We start from the raw sequence: 22796 nt of genomic DNA on the forward strand, positions 1-22796 counted from the left end.
GCCTTTAAGTTTACCTCTGTAGGCATCTCAAAAAGAATAGCTTCTCTGTCCTTCTAAACTAAGGCTCACTTTTGGGGGCCTTATTTCTGATCTCTTCTGGAATTGTCTCAGGACAATTGACAAAGAAAATATCAACTCCCTTGGACAGAAACCCAAACCCCTGCCCTCAAAGCAATGAGGACAGTTATGCAACAATAAACTTGGTATAAGTTATCTGAAAATCAGTAGTTCTTTCCGCGGTTTTAAAATCATCAGTTCTATGAGTAGGACCTTAGTGGCCTAGCACAGGTTTCTCTGAGATTCTTTTTTTTTTTAGTCCAATTCTCTTTATAATATCTAGTCTTACTTGAAATCACATGTTTTTTTCTCTATCTATCTCTGGTTTCCTAGGTTTTGTTGTTTTCTTTTTTTTTTTTTTTTTTTTTTTTGTGCCAGTCCTGGGCCTTGGACTCAGGGCCTGAGCACTGTCCCTGGCTTCCTTTTGCTCAAGGCTAGCACTCTACCACTTGAGCCACAGCGCCACTTCTGGCCATTTTCTATATATGTGGTGCTGGGGAATCAACCCAGGGCTTCATGTATAGGAGACAAGCGCTCTTGCCGCTAGGCCATATTCCCAGCCCTGTTGTTTTGTTTTTTAAGGTAAGAATAGACTTTGACCTTTTCAAGCTGAGTTATTTGTGCATTAAAGTTGACTTTTCACGTACCATGCTTCTGAGAGACTTGCTTTCTGAAGGGAAGTAACCCAAGAAATAAATGCAGAAGTGGCAAATAATGCTTACTGTCTTCTCAGAGAGCATTAGCATCTCGGAAGCTGCCTTCAATATTCTAACTTTTTGGAAGGACTGATGCTCTGCCTCTGGTCCAGGGTCAGACACTGCAGCACCTGGGAGGGCTGGAAGTACTGGGGTGGACGTGAGATGGTGCCTTGATATTCACCCAGGGTTCTGTTCACATTGCAAATCTTAGTTGTGAATAATCCCAGGAGACCGATATGAAGCCTCTGAGTGTCACCATTTTGCTCAATCCTGCTCAGAGCTCTATACAACTCTCATAATCTTTGGTGGTACTATGATTTGAATTCATAGACTAACACTCTGTAGCTGAACCATACCTCTAGCCTTTTTGTGTGTGCTTCTTATCGCTTTGAGATAGAATTTCACTTACTGCTCTGGTGTGTGCCTGGAAGACAATCCCCCCATTTTTGTTGTCCTATCAGAGTTGGGCTAACAAGCACACACCACACCTCCCAACTTGCTTCTGTTGAGATGGAGTTTTGAAGACTTTCCTGCCTAGGCTGTTCTGGAACCACAATTCTCCCAATTTCAGCTCCCCTTTAGCTAGACTGACAGGTGCATGCCACCAAGCCCAGCTGAGTTAAGGAGATCTCACAAGATCTCCTTGTCCATATGGGCTAGCCTCAGACCACAATTCTTTTGGTCTCAGTTAAAGGTGTGAACCACCAGTGACTGGTTTGTTACTTATATATCTTTAAAACATGTTCTCCACCATAGTGATGAGGGCCACCTTGTTACAAACAGCATAAAATTATGTACCTACCCTTCCCCTATGACTCCCTTACAGAAAATTCCATCTCCTATACACATCCAAGAGCAATAGATGCTTACAAGAGCCAGTTCACATTTCTTTTCCTGCACAAAGCCATCTTTGAATGTTTGTTCTGAATATCATAGTGCATGCCTTTCTGCTCTTATATATGGCAAACATTTCTTCCATTGCTGGCCTTTTTAATGTGTACAAGTCATTTGTCACTTGTAGCTTTGCATTAGTAGTTTCTGTTTTCTATCTATTCAGTCATTTAATAAACAGTTACCAAGTCTCTGTTTTAGTCCAGGCACCAAGTTTGGCACTAGTAACAAGAAGGAGAGTACAACATTCTGTCTGATTTCAAGGAGATCTTGTATTGGTGAACAAAACAGGTGCTTAATAACAGTCTGATTTGGTATGTGCCTTAAGGGTTGAGGTGCCAGACTTTGAAGTCAGGCCCCACCACGTGAACCCCATTTTAGAATCGAACCCTGAGCCAATCAGATTTGTACCTGTGTTCTAATCTTGCTTGCACAGCTGATTGTTGTAACCTTGTTCTTTGCCTTTATAAGCCCTGTGTAATCACAGCTCGGGGCTTCCTCCTAACCTCCGCTGTGTCGGTGGGTAGGACGAGGCCCGAGTTGGCAGCTCGTTAAATAAAGCCTTGCCTTGCTTTTGCATTTCGGAGTGTCTGAATCTCGGTGGTCTTCTTGGGGGTGGTCTTGCGACTTGGCACAACAGGGTGTGAAGTGAGCCTTGCTAGACTCTTAGAGGAGAGAATGCTTAACTTCAGCAGAAAATGCTTCCTAGGGGCAGGGTTGGAACTTGCAGCATAGTTGAAAGTTCCTGGCAGAGAAGAAACAATATTCCAGGAAGAGGGAGCAATATGAACAGAGTCATAAAAGGGCATGAGGACTTTGGTGACTGACGGACTGAGAAATGGGGTTTGTGCATGTACTGTGTAGATGTGGTTTGGATGATGGGGAAGGGGATTAATGTGACATGTTGGGGCTAGCCTGACAGGGGCTTTATCTGACTTGTGGAGTTGAGAAGTTTCTACATTTTGCTTTCAGAGTGTTGAAATTTGTAAGGAAAGAATTGACACAGTGAGACATATTTGGTAGGAAGAGAATTCTGGTACAGATGTGAAGAGAAAAGTCTATATTGAGCCTGAATAGCTATTGTGATTTTGACAGAAGAGGCTAGATTCTAAATAAACGAAGAGAAAACCTACAGCCTTCTGTGGATAAGATAATAGTTAAGTGATCATGTCAAGAGGAGATGGTAAGCTAGGTGAAGTGGTTCTAGCAAGGCTAGCTTAGGCATTAACTTCAACTGACTCTCAAACAATATCTAGGTTCACTAGTGTGTACTTGTCAATACCAGTGATATAGAAAAGAATAAGGATAATAAGAATAAGTAGTTCATGCTGGCTGCAACAGAAAGCAAAACCCTACCTCCACAACAACCAATGCAGATTAGGGCTAGAAGTGTGGCTCAAGTGGTAGAGTACCTGCCTAGAAAGCTTGAGGACCAGAGTTCAATCCTAGTGCAACCAAACAAAAAGAGCTACCCAATAAGCAAATGGAAATAAAGACCTCATCTCTGCATTATATGTACAGCTAGGAACCACCAGCCCTTTGAGACCTTGTCAGTACAGTTTATCAGATTACTTTAGGGAGAGTAAATAGCCTGAAGGGAAGATGAATGAAAGGACTGCTGAGCAACTCTGAGAGTGAAGGCTTATTGATGATAAGGCTGGAGAGCTTGGAGTCCTGTAACTAAGTAAAAGGGATTTCCCTGAAGGCATATGCTATTTGTATCTGGAGAAAGGTGGGACTCAATGACTTAAAACACTAGGCTTTAACAATCTGAATATATAAACCATCATTTTAAGTATATATTCTTATTCTTTATTGCTCAGGCAATGTTGGCTTACATGTAATAGACTTATAATAACTGTGTGTTGATTTATAATAGTTTGTATTTTGTTATGTAAAATTCACTTTTTTTTTTCTTTTTCTTCTGAGAACTAATGCTGATCAGGTTCATGGTATAACCTCCATCTCATAAACATTATTGAAGAGTTTCATGTTAACTCTTTGGCTTCTGGGGGTTGAGCTATTAGATTCTTGTTACTTAATGTGTAGGCCAGTAAGTTGCAGCATTAGCATGCTATGGCAGCTGCTGCAAAGTGCAAAGTTGGGGGTTCCATCCCAGACCTGTGGACTCAAAATCAACACCAGCACCAGAACCAGACTCCCAGCTGATTTAGATATCTTATCATTTGAGAAACACTGGACTGTAGAGACCTTTTGCAACCTTTTCTGGTTCAGACCTCTGTTTTATTTTCTTTCTCAATATTCCTTATTTCTTAATCAGAATCTGACCATGGCGCTTACAAAGCCATTTACTACATGCAGGAACCATTTTCCCATTGACAAAGTTTGATCTATTGAATTTTGGAAAATAGCAGGTTAGTCAATTCTCACTCTACTAAAGTTCTTCATGTAAACAGAAGAATTAAAATATTTATAATATATTCAAATTGGGTTATGGATGTAATTCAGTGGTAGAGCACATGCCTGATATTTGAAAGGCCTTACTGCCCAGTGCTGGATAAATGGATATAATATAACATATAATAAATATAACTATATATATAACTATATATGTAACTATATATAATTATAGTTTGAAAGTTTACCAGTTTTACTTTTATGATGTGAAGAGTATATCAAGAGGAGATAGACACACTTCCCTGAGATGCTAGAGTTCTTATTAGAACAGGAAGCAAAAACATTATTGAGGTCTAGACTCTGGAGATGCATGTACCTTCTGTTCCCATTGCTTTTATACAAGAGCATTTGGCTTAGTTTCCAGAGGGCACTATGACTGCCAGGCTTTTGCTTGTTCAATTGACTTTTATTGCTTTGCTTCGAGCTTTTAAAATATTTTCAGTCCTGGAAGAACTTGTGTAATTCTGGGTACTGATGGATGAATGTAAAGATCTTCTGAAAACACTTCGTTAGAAATGATAGATTAAGTATTTCTTCTGGGACTTTGATTTACATGATCACTATATAAACCACAGCAGCTAGACTTTCTTATAAACAAATAGAAAAACTGTCTTTGTCAACATTTCATAAGATTCAAGAGTTCCAACTGAAACCCAGTGGGTATTATATTGAATCTTGACAATGTCCAGTGTGGCTGAATTTTCTACTTCATTAGTCTCATTTGTTTTCAGCAAAGAAGCAGAATTACCTCTTATTGGGCTACAATTTGTCTTGAAAAGTAAAATAAAACTATGCTGAACATAGAATTTAAAACCTGAGTGCAAAACATCTGAATACTGGGTGTTCAACTTTCTAACAAGCTTAGCAGATGGATGGGAAGTGATGTTTGCTGTTTATTTCCTCAACATATCAATATGTGAGGATGTGGTACAAAATATGGTTTTCCTGCAAATGAGCAAAACCATGCCAGAGGAGTACAAGCAATGTGTTTGTACTCTGAAAGAACTTTAGAAATTGGAGGGCCACTGTGACTGAAAATCTGCCCAATGCTCTTTTGCTCATCAAAATCTTAAAAGGGTTGCGATCAGGGTTGAAAAGATGTGATTGTTTCTGCTGTTCATCTAACCATTTCAAGAGCACTTAAAGGGTCCTTTCAGGCAAGAACACAAGGACAACTGAAATGCTATCTGCATTCATGGCCTTTGAATTAAACAGGAAAAAAAGAAAGAAACTGTAAATTTAATCCACCAAATGAGACAGTGCGTGTCAAGTGACTTTTCCAGATTTTAAGCATGTATGTTTGTGACCAATGACCTTTCTTTGGCTGTCACTCAGTTGAGAATTAGGCCACAGTTAGAGTAGTTTAATGGTCAGTTGGCTTTATTTGAGAATACTTAAGGAATTAGTCATAGTGGCAATGTAATGATTTTTGAGGGACTTATCACCACTGATCAAGGGAATCATCAGGAAGGGAGAAATTGGCTAATCAGCATATGAAATCCTAAGTATTGTAGTTTTGGGGGGTAAAACTTTCTGGGCTTTTTCTGGCTGATGTTCATGGTACTAGTCCAAAGCCTTTATCTTTTTCCCTTATGAATTATTGTTTGTCAGTGTCTTGTTCTTACTGTATTGATCATGAGCTACCTACATTTCCTGGAAAATAATAATACAAAAGTCCTCAAGGCCAAATGAAAGTCACCTATAATTCCCAGGAAAATAATGAAATGATTTAAATATTAAAAGATTCATGCTCCTCTCTGTCAAAGTTAGACATTTATAGTCATCATTTAGTGACTTAAGGGATTTTAATCCATGTCCAAGGCTGATAAAACCAGATGTCTGGGAGGCTTATAGTACAGTGTTTTCTTGGTGGTGTGTATACCCATTTCCATCATCTTAGTGCCTCTGAGATGGAAATGGAAGTAGTTTGAGCTAGTGGCACTGGGAGAAATGTTTTTATTTCAGGTTCTGAGCTGAGAGCCACACCTTTAAACTGAGAAATGGCAAGTGTGAAATTTTGTCCCAAGAGCTAGAGATGGGCTTAGTTGATTGATCAGGAAAGCTGATGAGAGAGGGCACAATGAGATTTATTTTTTAACAAGATTCTTTTTTTTCTAAAGTCTCACCAAGTTTATAGGATCCTTTTTGGTTATTGGTGGATAAAGTATGTGGTCTTTAGTAGGGTTTCTGTATTTTAAAACTCCTGCTCTGTTTTCTCTATTGAACTTTTCTATCTGAAAAGTCTTATTTTTTATAAAGAAATCATACCACCTGAACATAAGGCTATGTATCCTCATTAGTACCATCATGATTGTCATTACTTGTTAAAAATTCTAGGCTGTAGGCCCTAATTCTCTGGTACTTGTGGAGCTTGGGCTGGCTACTCATTTCCTCTGGTTTTTGTTTGTGACATTAGTATGATGGAAGTTCAGATAGTTACCTCACTTTAACCTTGTCCTTTGTTTAACTGTGACCTCTCCAGCTCTCCTCTTAGGGGAATATACACAGAAAGGTTGACTGTAGAGATGAATGCCTTTGCAAAGCAAAGCAATAAGAAGGGGAGTTTCAGTGAATGCTATAAATGTGTGCTACAGAAAACTGTATAATAAAACCCAGAGTAGGGAGGGTGACTTGTATGAGTCTGAAGTATTATAGCACTAGAAGCATTATTTCTCTCTCTCTCTCTCCCTCCCCCTCTCTCTCTCTCTCTCTCTCACACACACACACACACACATACACACACACGCGCGCATGCGCGCGCGCGTTCCTAGTCATCAAAATAGAAGAAGGAGGAATTTCTATAAACAAGACAGGTGATCTTTGAAAAGAAATAAATCCATATATTGGCAAGGTATATTGTAGGATGGTTACAAGAAAACCAGTTTTAACTAATATGAAAGCAACATGGTTTTGCCTGGGGCACAAACTCATTTCTTCTCTAGGAAGAATCAGCTTTTAATGAAGCCAGAAAAATAGACATGAAAGCCATGGATGGGCAACAAAAACAAAAAACTGCAATTTCTAAGATGAAAAAATAAATCAGAAGTACAGAGTATGTACAGCTGTATAAACTGGAAGAGCAAAGCCAGTGGATATTATGGAATTTCCTCTTTAGGGAGTACTAAGGGAAGAGCAAGTTGGGAAGAAATGTGAAGGATAAATGTAAGCCAACATTGCCTGAGCAATAAAGAATAAGAATATATACTTAAAATGATGGTTTATATACTCAGATTGTTAAAGCCTAGTGTTTTAGGTCATTGAATCCCACCTTTCTCCAGATACAAATAGCATATGCCTTCAGGGAAATCCCTTTTTTTTTGCATTATCTGAATTTTGCCTAAGAACTTTGACCTCCTTCATCCCACAACTCCAAGGTATGTCTCGTGCAGTGACATGTCAGAGTAAAATGCAAATGATATATTTTTGAGCCCTGTGGTACCAGCAGAGAGCAATGGAGGACTTCACATTATTTCATGACCTTACAAAATTAACTGTGGGTATTTCTGCAAAGAAAAAACCCAAAACTTTCACAAGGAATTAATGCAGCAGAGGCCTTTAGCTTATCACTGATCCTCAAGAAAAAGCTGTGTAATAGTTTAGTATTTATCTTCTCCTTTTGACTCAGAACCAACTCTGGGCAAAACAATCTTAGCTTTAAAATCATGTACTTAAAAGGAAAAGAGGTATAGAACTGTCAGATGTGAAAACTGGCTTCTAGAGTGTCTTCTGGCTAGGTCTCCTGCCATTTGGCCAGGGCCATGCTAGAGAACTGACCTTTTCTGGGGAATGGTTGGCAAAGTGGGGGTTCCTAGTTCATTGTATTCCTTTCACTCTGTGTTTGAAAGTGGGCTTCACATATGGCTTATGAGTTACTAACTTTCTACCAGGGATACATTTGTGTTTTCACTATTAATGTGAATTTATTAGTATTAATCTTCAATCACCTGCTAGAACTGTCTTTTTCCAAAAAGAGAGATTTATATCAGCCCTGAAACAAATGATGGTGGATGAAGCATAGGTCCAAGATGCCTGGCTCTGCCAACTGTTTTTCATAAGGACAGTTCTATATGTTCTTGGTAACTTTGGGAGTTCAGTGAAGTTTAGGAGAAAAGGAAGACACTGGAGTGCTAGGAAGGTAAAGAGACTGGTGGAAAGAATATGACAACTTCTTAAAAGTCTTTTCTTTGTCAGCATAATTTCCATGTTTGGAATCACTTTGCTCTTTCAGATTAACTTTTCTATTTAAAATATTAATTAATCCCTTTATTCACTTTGCTTATATAAGACGCATGTGATGGCTTGCCAGAAGTTCTGAGTACTCTGAGATGTAAAGCATTTATTTTCTCTAAAGTATGTATTCATTTTCAAACATCCCTTTAAAAAGTTGACTCATTTGCTAAAATTAATGTGATTGTATTATTAAAAATATTAAAATTACTTCTGGCCTGGTGCCAGTGGCTCATGCCTGTAATCCTAGCTACTGAAGAGGCTGAGATCTGAGGATTGTGGCTTAAAGTTATCCCAAGCAGGAAAGTCTATGAGACCCTTATCTTCATTTAATCACAGAAAAAGCCAAAAGTGGCACTGTGGCTAGGTAGTAAAACACTAACCTTGAGCAAAAAGAAGATCGGGAATAGTTTGGGTCCCAGAACTGGCCAAAAAAATTACTTCTGAACCTCCATTGCAATGATTGCAGGATTTTTTGGAATGCCCATTTTGGAGTGGACTAATAGGCACTGAGCTCAGGATGATGATGCTTTTAAATATCTACCATCTGCTCTATGTATCTGCTTATGTATCTATCTATGTATCTACCTACCTACACCTATCATGTATCTTTCCATTGCCATTTAATGACTTCTATACTGCTTTAACAGAACTCTTTGGATCTAAGGGACGTACGTAGTTTGAAATCTGTTGGGCTACCAGGTAATGAGTAATAGAGTGCATTTGAAGAACATCTTATAAATGTTCTTAGTTCCTTTCTCATGTAGGAAATAGGTAACACGCGGATTAGTCAGTGGTTTGAAAGATAGTTGCTTTTATTCATTCACTTGTCAGCCATTCATGCTACTCCTAAGCCAGAGCTCTTGATTCCGTAAGCAACATACCATTTGTGTGCAAATTCAGGGGACCCTGGTCTGTGATCATACATGATTGGCCTGTGACATCTCACTGTGTGGAGAGAAACAGAACACATTGGCTCACAGAGCTCTGTATTTCAAAGGCCAATGGAATTAAAAGAAATATGGGAAACTTATCTGGGCATCCCAGTATTCTATCTTGCAAAAAAGGGATACTTTGGAGAGCAACCATTAAAGGATACTTCAAAAAGATTTGTCATTTTATTAACAAAGACATTACATCTAAACTTCAGACCATGACTTCAGAATATTTCAGGAGTTCATATTGTCAACTACTTGAACAGAGGAAAGGACATTTTTCTTTTCTTTTTTAAAAAAAATTAAAAAAAAAATTTTTTTGCCAGCCCTGGGGCTTGAACTGAGAGCCTAGGTGCTGTCCCTGAGCCTCTATGTTCAAGGCTAGCACTCTACCACATGAACCACAGCACTCCTTCCAACTTTTTATGTGAGGTTTATTGGACATAGTGTTTCATGGACTTTCCTGCCTGGGCTGGCTTTGAATCATGATCTTCAGATCTCAAACTCCTGAGTAGCTAGGATTACAGATATGAGTCCCTGGTGCCTGGCTAGGACATTTTTCTTGGTGGTGGGGCGGGGGAGACCTTGAGGATTAAATCTCATCTCTGATTTTTTTCCTATATGATACTGGCAAGGCAGTTATCTGTCTTATCAGTAAAATGTGGATGTGAACTCATACTCCATATGGTAACAAATGCAACCGGTGAATAGATCCCACATTTCTATGCTATTTGGTACATGGTAATCAATAAGTACTGATTCCCTCACATCCCTTCCTTCCTTCCTTCCTTCCTTCCTTCCTTCCTTCCTTCCTTCCTTCCTTCCTTCCTTCCTTCCTTCCTTCCTTCCTTTCTCTCTCTCTTTCTCTTAGAGGATTGATTTGACAAGAAAATACTTGCATGAGCCAGAAAAATACTATTGATACTTGGAAGTTTGAAAGACATAGACTCTTTGACTTAAACACATGCACTTTCCTTTTTTCAAATAAGATGTATAGATAATCAGTGCAATAATACTCGGAAAATAAGCCTAGGGCCTTTCTCTTATTCCTGTTAGTCTTGAAAGGACTTTTGGATTATCTATCTATCTAGGGATAGGTAGATGTAGTCTATCTATGTACGGATAGATAGATATAGATATACACTTATACATATATATATACATATGAAATGTTGATGTAATTTTAACAAATTCTGTGTATACAATACATGTAGTGTTTCTCTTTCATGTTTCTAAAACAAAGAACATTGACCAGTGAACTCATAGGTTTCCCTGCATGTTAAACTCTGTAAGATACAGTTATAAAGTCCATGAGAGTTGTGAAGTGTTTGGAGTTATAGTGCCTCAAGTGCTATTGCATACGATCTCACCTAGCTGTTAAGGTGTTTTATAATGGAATGTAAATATTTATGGCCTGTTTGAGAATAACCAAAGAAAAGTGCTTTTCATTATTTTATTTCATATCCTGTTAGCCAGATAGATTTTTCAGTGTTTAAACTGTTTCATGCCCTGGGGAATTTCTGTTAATGCTGAGGCAATATGTGATTGGGAAGGAGTTTGGCTATTCTTGTTACTGTGTCAAATTGTCCAAGATGGTAAGATAATGCCTGATAGGCACCTGATGAAATCCATACTCTATTTTTACCAATATTCATTCTATCAGCCTCTATAAGTACATCATAAATAATAATCACCCACAGAACTTCTTCCAGAGAAAATTCAGAGTACCACATTCCTCAAGCTCTTATGGATACTTCCCAGATAAATTTTTCAGGTGAAGAATGGTAATTATTTTTGCTTTTAATTCTTTTTCTTTAAAAAAAAAAACCCCACAAAAGCAATTACCTGTGTTTCTTCAAAAAACAAATTATTTTTAATTGAAACACTTTTGTATAACTGAAGATTATAAATATAAAGAAACCAATTATCCTTCAGAATCTGAGTTCTGAAAATTTTATGTGATACATATAACACACACACCACACACACACACACACACACACACACACACACACACACACATATTTCCAAGGCTATTGTAACAATTGGTGGTAGTTCATTTAACAGAAAGTAAGCTATTTCTCACCCCTAAAGGCAGCAAGTCCGGGAAACATTTTTTATTAAGAAAATAAGGAAAGCTGTGCTATTTTTATCATCACATACTGCACTTGAAAACATCTACTTATAGAAAACAGGAAAGACAACGTTTGAAATAATCACTTTGTTCTTAAATCTGTCACTATATTTTTTGACAGATAAGCTTAAATTCTGGTAATTGGTGTATGCCTAAGGACAGAGGACAGTCATTTCAAAGCTTTCCTGTTCACTGCCAAAAATAACAACCACAACTAAGTGATATGTAAGTTAGAAAAAATGTAATGCATGCTTTTAATCAGAACAATAACAACAACAACAAAAGCCCCTGTGACTACAGAAATGCTAGTTCAGTGTTGAATCCAGCAACAGACACAAATAAAAAGCAACTGTTTGATAAGACAGCTGTGAATGATCTAAGTACCCTATACATTCTTCCCACCTCATAAAAAGATATTTTCATTGAAAATATGATTACAAGTGTAAATCATTGATTTCTTGTGAAACCATGACGGCTGTGTAATAAATATCAAATTGGTCCATTTTAGATCTGTACAAGGATTCTTTTCCAGATGAAGAAATGAGAGCAACTGGAAAGCTTCCTTTGAAATATAAAGCAGTGATCTAAGACCACCAAGAGCTGTAAAGCATGTCAACTGATGTTTATAACAACTTAGCCTTCCTGTTCTTCATATCTGATTTTATTCAATGTCTGTCAAGGAGTAGATTTAACTTTGATGTTTCCAACTGGAATTCATTGTCTTTAACTTTTGTTCTATGTTTTAACAGGAGGGCCATAAAAAGTGTTATTTTCATGGTAAATTTATTCCTCAGGCTATCTCTACAAAGAAGGAAGGCCTAAAGTCCTTGCAGGGTGGGATTTCCCTTCTTATTCTACCAGTAAAGTTAGAGATATGAAAATGAGGACTGTGGGGGCAAAGTCATCATTCATGAGAGCATTTAAATGAAAGCATTTATTACTATTAGTTAAGATGATCTATTTAAAATTCAGAACTTAAAATACATAACAACTTTTGTGTGATTTAGATCTTAGAGGATATGAGAGGAAATATTTGCATTTGCAATGCAGCCAAGAGTTTGCAAAATTTTAAGGGAAATTAAAATGTAGTAACAATGATTAAAATAGATATCCCTTTAATTTTCTGAAGAACTGTAAACTACAAAAACTAAACCAATAAAGTTTTGTTGTGAAATGCATTGTTTATAATTTGTTGTGGATACTACTTTCTGAGTTGGATAACTTGATTTGAATCAAGTCATTAATTTAGTAAAAGTAAGATCAATGAAATAAATTTGTTATGTTTTTCAAACCATGAATCAAACTCTAAAATTAGTTTCATTCCTTTCTACAAATTTGGAAAGAGGCTAGTTTCATGAGATGAACTTCCACATTCTCACTAAATAAGTAGCACAGTTCCTGGTCAATATTCCTTTCAGAAAGTTAGAAGCAATTTCTGAAATTGAGGAATTGCTGTAGTTTTCTCAGCACCTCATCACCTTAATTTCTAGTTTTCTCACCGCCTCTCCATGTTCTACTTCAGTAATTCATTCATTAATCTGAGCATTCTAATTTCTATTAATGTGGTATAATTTACAATACACCCACCCAATTAAGTTATTATTTTAGCAAATTCAGAGTGTGCAACTGTCACCACACTCCAGTTTAAATTTTGTATTTATGATTCCATATTTTCAATGTTTTAAAAAAATATGGCATCAATCTGCCTGTCTTTGAGACTTATAAGAAGAGTCTCAATAACTTGATAAAGGAAGAGAAAAATAATTAATATAGGCAATAGGATTAGGATTCATTTACTCATTTAACAATAAATTAAATCCTTAGAATGACTCAGGATTGGGACTGGGGACTTGTAGTAGAAACACTTTTCAGATACAACCTGCTAAGTAACCAATTTATATTTATTACTCCCTAAAAATATAATAAGTACTGTCATGTGATATGAATAGGTTATGATGGAAATGTACATCAGAAGCCCAATTCAAATAAGAGAGCAGAGGGAGGGATTTCTGGAAGAACATTTTGAAAGCTGAGTAGGAACTCAAAGAAAAGCAATATTGCTTGAGTATGTATGTTTGCATTCAAACTACTCTGTGACTCTTTATGATACTTAATTTGGGGTATTCAGCAAGGGCAGTAGAGTCCACAATCCAAGCAAAAGGAGGTAGGTAAAGGGAAAGGTGAAGCTGGATGAGAAAACTGACCCAGCACCAGTAATCAGCCTTTGTGAACAGGCAGAGAACTACAGATAACAATTTAGATTTTCCTGGTTCTAAGGAATTTGTGAGTATTATTCATTATGAGAGTTAGTTTTCTTCAGTTCAGGTTCATTGATTGCCAGTGTTTGAATGTCACAGTGATTCTGTGTGAGCTGGTAGGTTCTCATTTTATCTTTCATGATCAACACTATCAAGACATATCTATTAACCTGACTTCTGTATCATTTGCATATCATTTACATTCACATTTCAACTTCCCTATTTCCTAATAAGAGAAAAGGGGGTGGAAGAGGGACAGAGAGAGAGAGAGAGAGAGTGAAAGAGAGAATAAGAGAATATTGACATTATTTAATATATTTGATAGAGAAGAGATTTTTTTTCTGGCTATTGATGACAATTTTTGTACTTATCTTCCCATTATTCTTATTTCAGGATTCATTCCCCAAAAATCAAGGGTTTGAGGAGGCTGAGAGAGGGTCCCCACATGGACTCTAAGGATGCTGGACTGACATCCTGCTAAATGTGGGGCCCAGTGTGGCTAAGGGTATCAATAAGGCACATCTCTATATATACCTGGACATTTTGTGTGCTTCCCTATCTCTCACAGCCAAGAAGTCCACAGAAAAAGCCCCAGCATGTATGTATGGTTTCAGCTGGCTGCAGATAATTAGGATGTCTGTTCTGTGCGCTGACCCCCTGGGAGGAAAGCTGGCTCAATCCATTGGTATGGATTGTTCTGCTAGTGTAACACGGTGGTCAATTACTGCCCATCCTGTTAAGCAGACTGTTGTCTCAAGATAATTGAAACACAACTGGAGTCTCTGACGAGTCCATTCTCTGTGATAACTGTGAATGTCATCCCAGCCAGGTGAATCTCTTTAATCAGAAAATATATTCTGACCCATGAAGTTGGGTACCCTCTGGTTAAACAAAATGAGCATTTCCAATTAAAGTCCAAGAATGGTTTCAAGAATTTTTTTCTTCAGAGACAGCAGATTCTACAAGGTCTTTTCATTACCGGAATCTACATACCAGGAAGCCTGGTGGCTGGAGGTGGCAAGGCCAATCCCTCTTATCTAGTCTGACACTAATAAAGCTGTTAACAAGTTTCAACTGCACAACAATGGGTATGTAGAGCAGGGTCGAATTCCTTAGATCAGTTCTATTAAGTTAGACAGATGTCAAGTTTAATCAATCTAGCGATCTGAAGAACTTTGGTAAATGTCCCTTTTGATTTTTAAAAGCTGTTTTAAGCTGTTATGTGGCTTTGGTTTACATAAGTGTCCTTATCCTATATAGATAATGTGCTATCAAGGCAGTTTTTGTTTATCTATTCATTGTACTTATCTGTACCATTTAATAAATAAAAATGCTTAAAACTACATTCGTTATTTTAAATTTAAGAATGAAAGTACACAAGGATTTAAAAAAATCACAACTGATATTTAAGAATCTCATGTAGAGTTGGATTGTATTCATTTGTGATTCAAAGAAAGTGATTCAAAGCATACATATGATAGTACAAAGACTTGTTGTCTGCCTTTTATTAATGAACTAGTCTTTCTTTGGAAACCTGGGGGCTTAAACTTGGTCTCAAGCTCTTGTTTAGCTGGCATTCTACCACTTGAGCCATGCCTCCAGCCCTTCAATCTGATTAATTTTGATACTCTATTTTCTGTCCAGACCAGCATGGTCTGTGATTCTATCTACTATTTTCACTTTTGTCTATAAATGGGATGATAGGCACATAGCACTGCATCCAGGATTTTTTGTTGACATGAGGAAAACAGGCATGAGATACTGGCACCTTGCTTCAGCTCATTTTTGAGCTAGGACCTGGCTAACTTTGCTTGGCTGACCTTGAATCCATCTGCCTTGTGATCCCCCTGTCTTTGACTATAGGCATATACCACTGTACTGATCTCATGTTACATCATTATTAATCATTATTACTGTATTTTAACTTTAAGTAGTTGTAAAAAGGGATTTCAATTCAACATGTTAGTTTATGAGCAAAATACATCTTTTTTTTCTTTTCTTTTCTTTTTTTTTTCTTATTTATTGTCAAAGTGATGTACAGAGAGGTTAGAGTTTCATACGTTAGGCCTGGGTACATTTCTTGTACTGTTTGTTACCTCCCTCCCCTCCCTTTCTCTCTACCCCCATGAGTGGTTCAGTTGGTTTACACCAAACAGTTTTGCAAGTATTGCTTTTTTAGTTGTTTGTCTTTATATTCTGTGTCTCTAGATTCTGATATTCCCTTTCACTTTCCTATTTCTAATACCAGTGTATACAGTATCCAGTGTATTCAAATAAGATACAGTGATAGTGCAGGTACAACCACAGGAAGGGGATACAAGAGGATCATCAACAATAGAAGCTACGATTTCACATGGCATGTTGAAAGTGATTACAACAGTGATATAACAGTCATTTCCATAACATGGAGCTCATTTTACTTAGCATTATCTTATGCATTCATAAGAGTATAGCTATTAGTTTCTTGTGATCCTCTGGTGTGACTAGCCTAAAGCTGTGCTAATTATTCCCTATGAGGGAAACCATAAAGTCCATGTTTCTTTGGGTCTGGCTCATTTCACATAGTATAATTTTTTCCAAGTCCTTCCATTTCCTTATGAATGGGGTAATGTCATCCTTTCTGCTAGAGACATAAAATTCCATTGTGCATATGTACCACATTTTCCTGATCCTTTCATCTACTGAGGAGCTTCTGGGATGGTTCCATATTTTAGCTATGACAAATTGTGCTGTGATGAACATTGTTGTGCTGGTGGCTTTAGTGTGTTCTTGTTTGTGGTGTTTTGGGTAGATGCCCAAAATGGGGCTGCTGGGTCATAGGGGAGCTCTATGTTTAGCCTTCTGAGGAATCTCCATACTGCTTTCCAGAGTAGCTGAACCAGTTTACATTCCCACCAACAATGAAGTAGGGTTCCCTTTTGGCCACATCCCCTCCAACATTTATTATTGTTAGTTTTCTTGATAAAGGACATTCTTACTTGGGTGAGGTAGAATCTCAATGTTGTTTTGATTTGCATTTCTTTTATGGCAGTGACGAAGAGCACTTTTTCATATGTCTCATGGCCATTCTCATTTCCTCATCAGGAAGTCTCTTTAACCCACTTGTTGAGGGGGCTGTTGGTTCTTTGCGGTTTTGGAGGAATGTAATTTTTTAAATTCTGCATATATTTTAGATATGAGGCCTTTGTCTATTGTATGGCCGATAAAGATCTTTTCCCAGTCTGTGGGCTTTCTGTTTATCTTGCAAGCTATGTCCTTTGCCCTGCAGAAGCTCTGCAGTTTGATATTGTTAATCTATGTGCTATTCTCTTTCCTACTTTTAAAGCTCAGTTTTTAGACTTCTTCACTCATAAAAATTTGGTAGATATTTTTAAATGCTGTAACCTAAGCTTCATTCCTGAAGAGTTTGTGTTATTTGAGCATAGGTACATTTTAAGCTTTATTATTAGTTTTTAATTTCCACAGATAACTCTAAAATACTCCTGTGAGTTGTCAGTTACATTACATTTATTAATGTCATTGATCAAATGCAGATATGTGCTAAGTTCCTTCACAATCAAGTAAATTGGTAGAGTTATACTAAAAGAGAGAAGAGTAATTGAATAAGAAGTTTTCCTAATGGTAAAATTAAGAATGAAATCCCATGAGGAAAATCATGCCAACAGTTATTGAGCCTTTGTGATCCTCTCCTAAGAATATCTTCCTTGTGCATATGGTCACATGAAATAATATTTATAGAAATGAACTCTAAGAAATGGAAGAAAGAGTTTTTTTTCCTTCCCTTGTCACTTTTTTGTTTTTCTGTACTTATTTTCTTATATGTAAGTATATCTGTTTCAGAGAGAGTAAGAGGAGCACAGAAATGGAGGGACAAAGGGTGAACAAATGCAGCAGTGATAACTCACTAGGCACTGTGTTGAAAATGAACTATGCAATTTGCGTGTGCGGAAAGGGGGGCTAAGGAGGGAAAAACTGGGAGAAAATGAGAGAAGAGGTGAAACTATTGAAAAAAAGAAATGTACTCATTACCTCACTCATCTAACTGTGAACCATCTGTAAATCACATTTATAATAACAATTAAAAAGAAGAAAAGAAAAAAAATGTGCAAGCAGAAGCCATAAGAGGTTAAGCATTCCACCTTGCTCCTGAAAGGCCTCCACCAACCCTGCAACTTGGAAAACTGACAATAAAATATGCATTGCTTTAGAAATATAGTGAAAATTTCTATTATTTCTTCATTTTATTATTTTTTGTAATTTATTTATTAATTAAACAAAATTTTTTTGACAAGGTGTTGTGCAAAAAGGGTACAGTTACCTAGTAGGGCAGTGTGTACATTTCTTGTGATATCTTACACCCTGTTTTTCTTTCCCTTCCCTAGGTCAAGCACAATACATCTTTTTTTTGGCCAGTTCTAGGCTGTGAACTCAGGGCCTGAGCACTGTCCCTGGCTCCTTTTTTGCTCAAGGCTAGCACTCTGCCACTTGAGCCACAGCGCCACTTCTGGCCATTTTCTGTATATTTGGTGCTGAGGAATCGAACCCAGGGCCTCATGTATACAAGGCAAGCACTCTTGCCACTAGGCCATATTCCCAGCCCCACAATACATCTTGATCAATGACACATCCTTCATTATTCTCCCTGATCTCTCCCAAACCCACTCATCTGCTCAATTTTCCTAGTTCCATTCTTACATATATACATTTAATATTTAGAACCGCATTTTCCTATCTTTCCTCTCTTCATTCTTCTAGCCCTTTTCCCCTGACATTAATCCCTTTATTTTGTTAGGAGTTATACTTCATGTTACTTTTAGAAAGAAGAATGAAAAACTTTACCAATGATGCCACATTAACAATACACAAAATGAATGCAGAAAGTTACTTCAATACAATTATTTCCTCATATTCCAAGTCCTTTAAAGATTCTTCATTCTTCTTTATTATTATTATTATTATTATTATTATTATTATTATATCTTTAAGTAGTTGTACAAAGGAGTTGCCATTCAACAAAGCAGTTTATGAAAACAAAGCATCTTGATCAATGTCATACCTTTAAGCATTCTCACTAACCCTTCCCCTGTCCAAACTTATTTCACTTCTTAATTGTGTAGGATGCACATGGAATTGTTGACTATATTTTCTCCCTCTTCTCTTCTTCACTCATCTGTCCTGTTCCGCTTGAGCATACCTCATCCCTTTTGAGTATTCCCTTCCTGGTGTTTATGTTGTTGAAGTTTGCCTTTGCCTTTCTAAGGAATTACACTATTTGGGTAGTCCCTTGAATCTACCACACTTCAGTTAATAACATTTGCATATTAGTCAACATATTTACTTATAACTTTAGAAGCTAAATCTAGTTTCCATAATAAGAAAAAACATTCATCTTTTGTTTCTCTGGGCTTGATTTCACTTAACATAACTTTTTCCAAGTCTTCCCATTTCTTTACAAATGGTGCAGTATCATTCTTTGTAATAGATTAGTAAAATCCCATTGTGTATATACCACATATTCTTGATCCATTTGTCAATTGAGAGGCTTCTGGGCTGATTCCAGGTAGGAAAAGCACTCTCTTCTATCAAAGTTGGTTGCTTAAAAGATACTGTTTTGGCTTGTTGGCTTGGCTCTTATTGATAATTTTGTAAGACAATATCAGTAAGGAAAATGAAGAAAAGAGAAACTGCTTTTGGATAAGGAAGGATTTTTGAAACACAAGATTTTGCCTTCTTTGGTCCAAGATGTAATTCAGACGCAACCCAGATGACACAATTCCTGTTGTTCAAGAAATAGCAGAGGGTATGAGCATGTTTTGAGATTGCTTGTGTACTCTTAATCTTATTTCAAAGTCTTTTTGTTTGTTTGTTTTGTTTGTGCTAGGGCTTCAACTCAGGACCTAGATGCTGTCCTTGAGCCTTTTTGTGCTCAAAACCAGCACTCTACCACCTGAGCCACAGCACTACATCTGGCCTTTTTTGGGTACTTTATTGGAGATAAGAGTCTCAGGATGGGCTGGGAATATGGCCTAGTAGTAAAGTGCTCGCCTCATATATATGAAGCTCTGGGTTCGATTCCTCAGCACCAGCAGGAAGTGGCGCTGTGGCTCAAGTGGTTGAGTGCTAGCCTTGAGCAAAAAGAAGCCAGGGACAGTGCTCAGGCTTTGAGTTCAAGCCCCAGGACTGGCAAAAAACAAAAACAAACAGAGTCTCAGGACTTTTTTTGGTCAGTGCTGGCTTTGAACTACAATCCTCAGATCTCAGTCTCCTTAGTAGGTAGGAATAGAGGTGTGATCCATCAGCACTGGGCTTCAAAGTGTTTTAATGGTCACCTTATGTAAATAAATCTTACTCTCTTCAAGCTAGTCAATCTTGGGCAGATTGTGAACCTGAGTTAGTCCAGTCTGAGCAGAGGAGTGGGGCCTGTTGTGTTAAGGATAAATAGGGAGCAGCCTGCCTATTATGAGTGCTTACTTGCCAGATTTTTGGTTGATGGCATACCCTTCTGCAGAAGTAAATTTTGCCTTGTTGAGACAATTTTCTGTTTTCTCGTCTATCGTTGTGACTCTGACAGCTACTGAAGAATATATTTATAACATTTTATAGCTTGACTATGGTGAATAGTGCTGCAGTGAAGATGGTTGTGCTGGTGGCTTTACTGTATCCTGCTTAATAATCTTTTGGATAAATGCCCAGGAGAAGAATCTCATTTGCATGCATCATATGGGTATGAGTTAAGGTTCTCTGCTTCATCCCCTATACAATTAAATTACATGATAATGTGCATCAGTATACAGTAGTGTTTATGGATGTTTTTTATTGTAAGGAATCTTGTCAGAATAAAAATCTTTGTGCTTGTAGCCTTGCCTATCTTTCAGATTGATGCTTTAGGAGAAATTTCTCGGATGGCAATACCTAGGAGCTATGAACATTTTACATCTTTAAAGGTATTGCCAAATGGATTAAAAAAAACTTATCCAGGTTTGTACTACCACATGCAGTGAATGGTGGTATGCATCCTTTCCCATTTGTCCTCAGTAGCAGATATAAGGTTGTTTTCGTTTTGATCTTTCAATCTCCACTTCTTGGGTAGCTAATAAACCTGGCTGTCCTCACTGTTTCATTGTCTTACCTCCAATATTAAGTTATTTGTTCAAGTTCACTCATTTTGGTGTTAGAGTAAAAGAACCAGGGTAGGGGGGAAGGTGAAAAAAGGAGAACTACAATGTTCAGACTTTGGTCTGGCTCTATATTTTTTTTCTTCAGTACTGAAGATTGAACCCAGAGCCTTACCGATGCTGGACAAGCCCTCCATCAGTTGCGTCATACTTCCAAAACTCCATCCATCCTTCCTTCCTAAAACTGGGGATTGAATTCAGAACCTTGAACTTGGTAGGCAGTACTCTACCACTTAAGCTATGCATCCAATTCTTTAGCTTTGGTTTTGCTTTCCAGATAGGACTTGCGCTTTTCCTAGAGCTTGATATAGGCCTTGATCCTCCTATCACCACCTTCAAAATTGCTGTGCTACACCAAGAGCCACCAAGTGAGTCCATCTTTTGATACTTGAAATGTACATTTCATTTAATCTAAACAGAATCTCAGACAAGATGCTATGCCTACCTACCTGCATTTCCATAGACGAGAAGAATGAGTCAAGAAGAAATTAAATTTCATACTCAAAGTTGAATTGCTGATAAGTAGAAGAAGTCAGACATTTTTCTTATCATTTTATATGAGTTTTTAAGTAATATAAATATTAACTCTTTGGGGAAAATATTTTCAGCAAATATGGATGACAATCTGTTGTTTTCTTTTTTCTGAAATTATGCTATTTTTTGCTCTGCAGAAGCTTAAAAGTTTTCCATAAAATGATAGATTTGAAAGATACTGTGGCAGTAGATTGGGCCTCAACTTCTGCTTTATTTTAATATTAAGATCAGTTCAAGGAGAATTCTAAGAAACCAAGAGAACAGGCTGGATGTGGATGAATTGCCAATGACCCTACACTTGAAAATGTCTCCCAGCCTTTCCTGTTGTTTCACATGGGATAGAAATGTGTTTCCAAGCCTATGTGAGGTGAATTTGTGGATGAGTTGAGCTCTTAAGCTACTTGCTGGGTGGTCTCCAAGTGGTTCCTGGGTGGTTGCTGTATTACTGCTTTATCTAGTCCTGCCAAAGAATATAAAGAGCTCATGACAGGCCACATATAAGACTGTTGGCCCTCCCAGGAGGACCAGTGAGGATAGATGGCTAGTGTCCAGTAAGAACAAGTTCATTAGCTATGAAGTCAGTTGTTATTTCTACTCAGAGGCAAGACAGAATCTCATTGAAATGGGTGGAGATGCTCAGAGGTTGTAGCCATGTTGTTGGGAGCACCCACTGGAAGTGTTTTAGTTGCTTTATCTGGGAAAGGATGGTTTGGATCAAAGTGGGGACAGATGATCCAGAGGATGTGTTTTAGAGCAGAGGAATTCTGAAAGTCTTCTATAGCAGCAAGGCTCTATGACTTCAGAATATCATGTCATGTCACCTGGTTTGGTCTGCATCATCATTTAGTTGGATCCAATCCCACTATCCAGGCACTCAACATCCTTTATAGTCTGGTGGGTGGAGTGTGAAGAATCACCAAACTGCTTATCTGAGTGGGTCAGTCCAGAGAAAAATCTGGAAAAGGCTTCTCATGTGGGGAAAAATGAACTCTGAGAAGACAGGCTTGTGGCCAAGACTGCCTGTGTTGTTAAATTCTACCCAATTTAGTTTTGTAAACACTGGCAATATCTGACAAAGCACTTTTGGCTTTTGCTACCACCACAACATGTCCCCTAAGAATGATTCTACTTCCCTATCTAATTATGAAGGAGTTATGGCTGTTGGCTCATCTGGGGAAGGATAGAATTCTTGTTCCCAAACATTTTATTTTTCAGATACTTCAAGGACCAAGGGGTTTTGAACAAATAGTATTGGATAGGAAGTGTATTTTATAAATTCCCTTCTCCCTTGTGTTCCTGTCACCCGACATAACTGATTGCCTTGTTGGGCTGGAATCAGATCTTAGGAAGTGACAAAGATATGAGGATCTCATATATAAATGGAAAGTTGGAATGTGTCTAGGGGTGAGGAGGTGATGACATCTTATAAGACTTTTTGTTGTTGTTAAAAACTTGAGGTTATAAGAAAG

The sequence above is a fragment of the Perognathus longimembris genome, chromosome 4, assembly GCF_023159225.1.
Source record: "Perognathus longimembris pacificus isolate PPM17 chromosome 4, ASM2315922v1, whole genome shotgun sequence".
Taxonomy (NCBI): Eukaryota; Metazoa; Chordata; class Mammalia; order Rodentia; family Heteromyidae; genus Perognathus; species Perognathus longimembris.